We start from the raw sequence: 5,464 nt of genomic DNA on the forward strand, positions 1-5,464 counted from the left end.
TGACCAGTTCCACGAGAACACTATATAGACTGCTATGACGTAGGATGTCGCTTTACTATTGGACCCTCATTTGAAATCGTAGAAATAAAAAGAATCGAGATGCCGATACTTTTTTCTCATTGAACAATTCTTTCATTTTGACCGGCCTAGCCTATCCTATATAGTTTGTTTTACAGTATAGGGTCAGGGATGTAGGCTATTCATAGATCAGCCTATAGGCTCGGTTAAGTATGAGGTGCCATAACATGGCAAAAGACAATCACTTGTGAGACTGGAATAATCAAGACATGCAAATATCTGAAAAAATCAAAGAGTCGGACATTTTAAACCAATTAAGCAGCATACTTATGGCAAAGAGAGACAGACGCCTGGGGGCAGCAGGGAGTTGCATCGGAACTGGCCATCATTTCGTCCATATTTTCCCAGTACATTGAGATTGCTGGCATTTTTTTCGACATGGCTGGCCATTATGCCGTTACAGGACCGTTGTATTTTGGCAGTAGGCCTATTTCACAAATATTAGCTTATAGGCCTAATTATTATTCTCAAATGAGACTTGCAATATTTCCTCAAACCAAGAAGCCTGTTCCAGCCAACTCACAGGGTCAGATAGGAACTGGTGGGCAGGAGGATGTGAAAGAGCAAGTAGGTCAAGAGGCTGACATCCCCACACAGACTGTGAAACTCTTTTAGAAAGGCTAGTCTCTTTGCAGTTAACTTTGACATGTTTGCACAACTTCCTCACTGAATTAGTCTACATTTCACTGAAACATAATTAAATCTTCATTAACATCTTGTCTAATTTAGACTATGTATTTATTTCAATGAATTAACCTACACCTGCAGTTGCATAAAAGCTAATTTTGTAATTAGCCATTTTTACAATAGGCTAACTGTAAATCATTTTTACAATAGGCTAACTGTAAATAATAAAAAAGAGCCTCGTGCATGTGACATTATGCATGATCAAGAGGACATCCTTCATACAGTATCACAGTTCAATGCAGATTAGTTGGTTCTCTTCCCTCAGTCACATGGCTTGAAACAGTATGATAATATAGGCTACCTGTAAATTCATTGCTGGATTTAGTGCATGACTCTAAAAGTCAGAGTTGGAATAATGTCATTGTTGCACTCCACGAAACATTCTTTAGAGACATTGCACTCAGGAGGATATAGGGGATACTGTTGCCTATGCCTACACCGTATAGGCTTTTAAAATAAGTAATGAAGTAGGTTACTATGATTTCATACGCCTATCATAGGTTACCTCTGTAGGCCTGTTTATGATCCTCTGGCCATCTCTTAAAGCAGTGGTTCTTAAACTGGGGGTCGCCAAATATATTGGAGGGGTCGCAAAATGATTTGCAGTCTGAATTAAAGATCTTTTTCTAAAGGTTTTATTAGTCAAAGGCTGCCATTGACATAATGCTTTTGGTGTTGACATGGTGTTGGCCTATGAGAGAAATCTTTTCTGCCTCTGCTTCTAATGCTCATCTCACAACATTTCAAAACCAAATTCCGCCGGTTAGAGAAAATAGTCATGGGGCCTATGTGGTTTCTGTGGGATTGAAATGTTAATTTTTGGAGAGTGGTCGGACTGTCTTTAGAGGTCATTGAACATGGAGAAAAATGATGTCTCCATTTTTTTTTACCTGTTTTAACCCTATTTTTGTGAATTTGTATATTTCACTATAATTAACACCATACATTTTGCCTAAATCACTGCCTATGTTGAATAGTTCACAAAACAGTTATTTTCTTATTTTTAACAGTATGATTGTTAGAGATAAGATCAATAACCAATCAGTTTCACCAAATACACATACTTCATTGCTGAAAGATAGCAAAATCACAGAATCACAGATGAGACCTCAAACAACATTTAATTCATTTACATATACACAACATATTAGATCTCACCTCCACAATTTCCTCATCAAAATCTACAACTAGTCTACTAAACCTTATTCCTACTCACCTTCTTAGGACTGCTCTCCCCTTCCTGGATAATGTTTTGCTCTAAATTATATATAATTCAATGCTATCAGGGCATGTACCGCAGTCGTTTAAGACATCTGTTATTAAGCCCTCCCTCAAAAAACCTAGCCTTGTATCGATACTGGTTTTCCTGGACCTCAGCGCTGCCTTTGACACCATAGACAATGACGTACTAGGCTTGAAAATTTGATAGGCATCAAAGACTCAGCACTCGCTTGGTTTAGATCAGTGTTTTTCAACCACTGTGCCGGGGCACACTAGTGTGCCGTGAGAGATCATCAGGTGTGCCGCAGAAAATTACCCAAATGTCACTCACTGGTCCAGAAAAGCAACTGTTGCATCAAAGAATTTATAACCACATACTCTCATTGATTGTATGATTGCACTATTTGTGGTATGCAGGCATTGTACAACGGGGGCCCCATATCCAGTATTCACAGAATCATTACATATCCAGTTCAAAACAACAATTAAATTAGATATAGTCACCTACAAATGAAACAGAGGGCGCTTGTTATATTGAGCAGGTCTTGCATAGAAGCCATAATAAGGCCATATCTGTGTATTATTTGAAATTTTAGGCTATGGTATGTTCATTTTTTCTTCACACAGGATTAGTGTGTTAGTGTGCCGTGGGACATTTTAAGTGTCAAAAGTGTGCCGTGGCACAAAAAAGGTTGAAAAACACTGGTTTAGATCATACCTTCCTAACCGTCAACAATTTGTACAGGTCCATAATAAACCATCTACTCAGATTATGGTAAAATGTGGAGTGCCTCAAGGCTCAGTACTGATGCCCCTGTTGTTTAGCAGATGATACATAACTATACCTCTCCATAAAACCTGATGAATTAACACCGTTAGCCAAACTTGACACATGTATAAGAGAAGACATGGATGACGAATAATTTCCTGCTTTTGAACTCAGATAAAACAGAAGTCATGGTTTTAGGTTCTAAAAAGATGAGGGATATCCTATCCACATCACAGGCTACATATAGTGATCTTCCACTGACCTCATCCACAAGTGTTAAACACCTAGGAGTTATAATTGACCAGAACCTAGCACTAAGTAATTACATAAAACAGATCACCAAAACTTAATTTTACCATTTAAGGAACATTTCAAAGATAAGGAAGTCCTTATCCTTACCAGATGCCAAGAAATTAATGTTTTGTCATCTCAAGGATAGACTATTGCAATGCTATTGCAATGCTATTATGCTGACTGTAATAATACCTGTCTAAAGAGCTTACAGCTTATACAAAATGCAGCTGCTCACACACAAAAAAATATGAACATATTTCCCCCATCCTAGCATCTTTAAACTGGCTACCTGTTAAAAGCCATTGACTTCAAAATATTACTGATAGTTCTTGGTTGGTTGCCTGCATTGAAAGAGGACACCTCATGAAGACGCTCTTTTGTCTGCTTCTGACAGAAGAAGCACTTATCTATGCTGGCAGCAGCTGCTGCTGAACAAGTGTCCCTCTAGATGGACTTGATGCAGTTGCAGGTGTTGCTGCAGGTTCAGAAGATGGTCTACCGCATCTTTTCTGAAGACACTGAGTCCTGCCTGCTTCACATGATTTCTATTAGCGAATCTTAGCATGCTGCAGATGCTCACTGTTACAGGTGGATTTGTAGCATTTCCTGTGCCAAACTGCTTTGTTCTGTTGTAAAATAACTGCACTGTAACAATGTAATCGTTGGCTGATCTGTGATACCCATCTCCATACTCTCTCATGGACAAAAACAAGAAATTTGGCATATGTCTCTAGTGATGGGTCATTCACCAGTCCACACATATCTGCCACTGGATACATAGCCCAAAATCTGTTTCTTTTAGAATATGTGTGCCATCACCTGACTAACAGAAAGACACACCTCAGAAACTAGACTGTGCCACCATGAACTATGAAAATGTGCTTGCTCAAATGTAGAAGGCTAGAAGGTCACTATAATATCACCAACCATGAAGAACAGAGCACTATGTGCTTCAAGTTATTCGATATTCTAAATTCTGTCACTGCCAGCTATCAACAGCCAACTGTCACTGGTAGTCAGGGATGGATTACTGCACGGGCCTACCGGGCCCAAACCCAGAGGCCCAAGGAGTCAGAGGGCCCAAGCCATTGCATGGAATAATTGCCTCAATATCAACACATCATATCAACACATAGGCTATGAATCTGATTGAAATAAAGTATTGGCCATCCCCAAAATGCACCAGAATACAGGAAATCACATCAAATAAATTTAAAAAATGTCCCCCGCAACAATTAGTATTAGAAATACATCTTCAATTAGAAATGAGTAATACATCTGGGCCCAGGGGCCTGAAAGTTCATAATCCGTCTATGCTGGTAATGTCTCTCTTTCTCTTTCTCTCTCTTACACACACACACACCTGTCTGTTTGTCTAGCTGATCCTTTACCCTTTTTTTTTCTTCACACTTACATAGGCTTCGAAGGCCTTACAGACTTCAGCTGGTACTATGTAAAAGTCTATTAAACTTGATTTAACAGAGATCTCTGCACTTTGTGCTCTGAAAAAATGTTTTATAATGTTGTATTGTTTATGTGGTCCACTTTTGCACACTACCTTGTAGAATATCTTTGCTTTTTGGCACCAAACCCTATGCTATAATACCAGCAATGTGAGGTTTATGGACAAAACACCAAATTTTACCTTTTCTGAATTTGACCTTTGATTTGGGTCCTTCAAAACCTTAAAAAAAATGGAGACGTTTTTTTTTTTACTCTTAAGAACCCCTAGAACAAAGATATAATACTCTCCAAAAATTAACATGCGAATCCCACAAGCCCCCAAATTAGACACATAGCCCCCCCTACTAAAAGGGGGTCGTGAGACTTGGCCCATGTTTTTTGGGTCGTCAGACAAAAAGTTTAAGAACCATTGTCTTAAAGGCATGATTTCACTCTGCAGCCAGTTTATTTTTATAGACCAGATATGCATGGCCTATAGACCTAGCTAATGTGATAGTTAGCCCCACATATTAGTAGATTTCAGTTGCAATTGATGAGCCTGACTAGTAAAACTTTATGATAAAGTTACAGTTATGTTCTTCTCAAATGTTCTTGCTTGCCAAATCAGCACATTTGCACTCACATTAGGTAGTCTACTGAAAACTGCAAATGTGGCCAATGTATCGATAACTAGGTGCCGTGCCATTACACCTAGTGCTAACGCCAATCATCTTTCTATAATTAATTTATAATAACAATGAGGTTTAGAATCACACCAGTCTTTATTTCTTGTAGGCCTATCCGACAAGGTTTTTCTCCCCCTTAAAACTATTTCTTGAGAAATAGGGAAATCTGATTTCTATTAGCCTAGGCATGACTACATAATGACTACAAGTCACACAAAGGTCATTAACCTGGAAATATTCTGTAGTTTGTGGGAAGAAAGCTGTCATACCGGTTGATCAACTTCGA

The sequence above is a fragment of the Alosa alosa genome, chromosome 13, assembly GCF_017589495.1.
Source record: "Alosa alosa isolate M-15738 ecotype Scorff River chromosome 13, AALO_Geno_1.1, whole genome shotgun sequence".
Taxonomy (NCBI): domain Eukaryota; kingdom Metazoa; phylum Chordata; class Actinopteri; order Clupeiformes; family Clupeidae; genus Alosa; species Alosa alosa.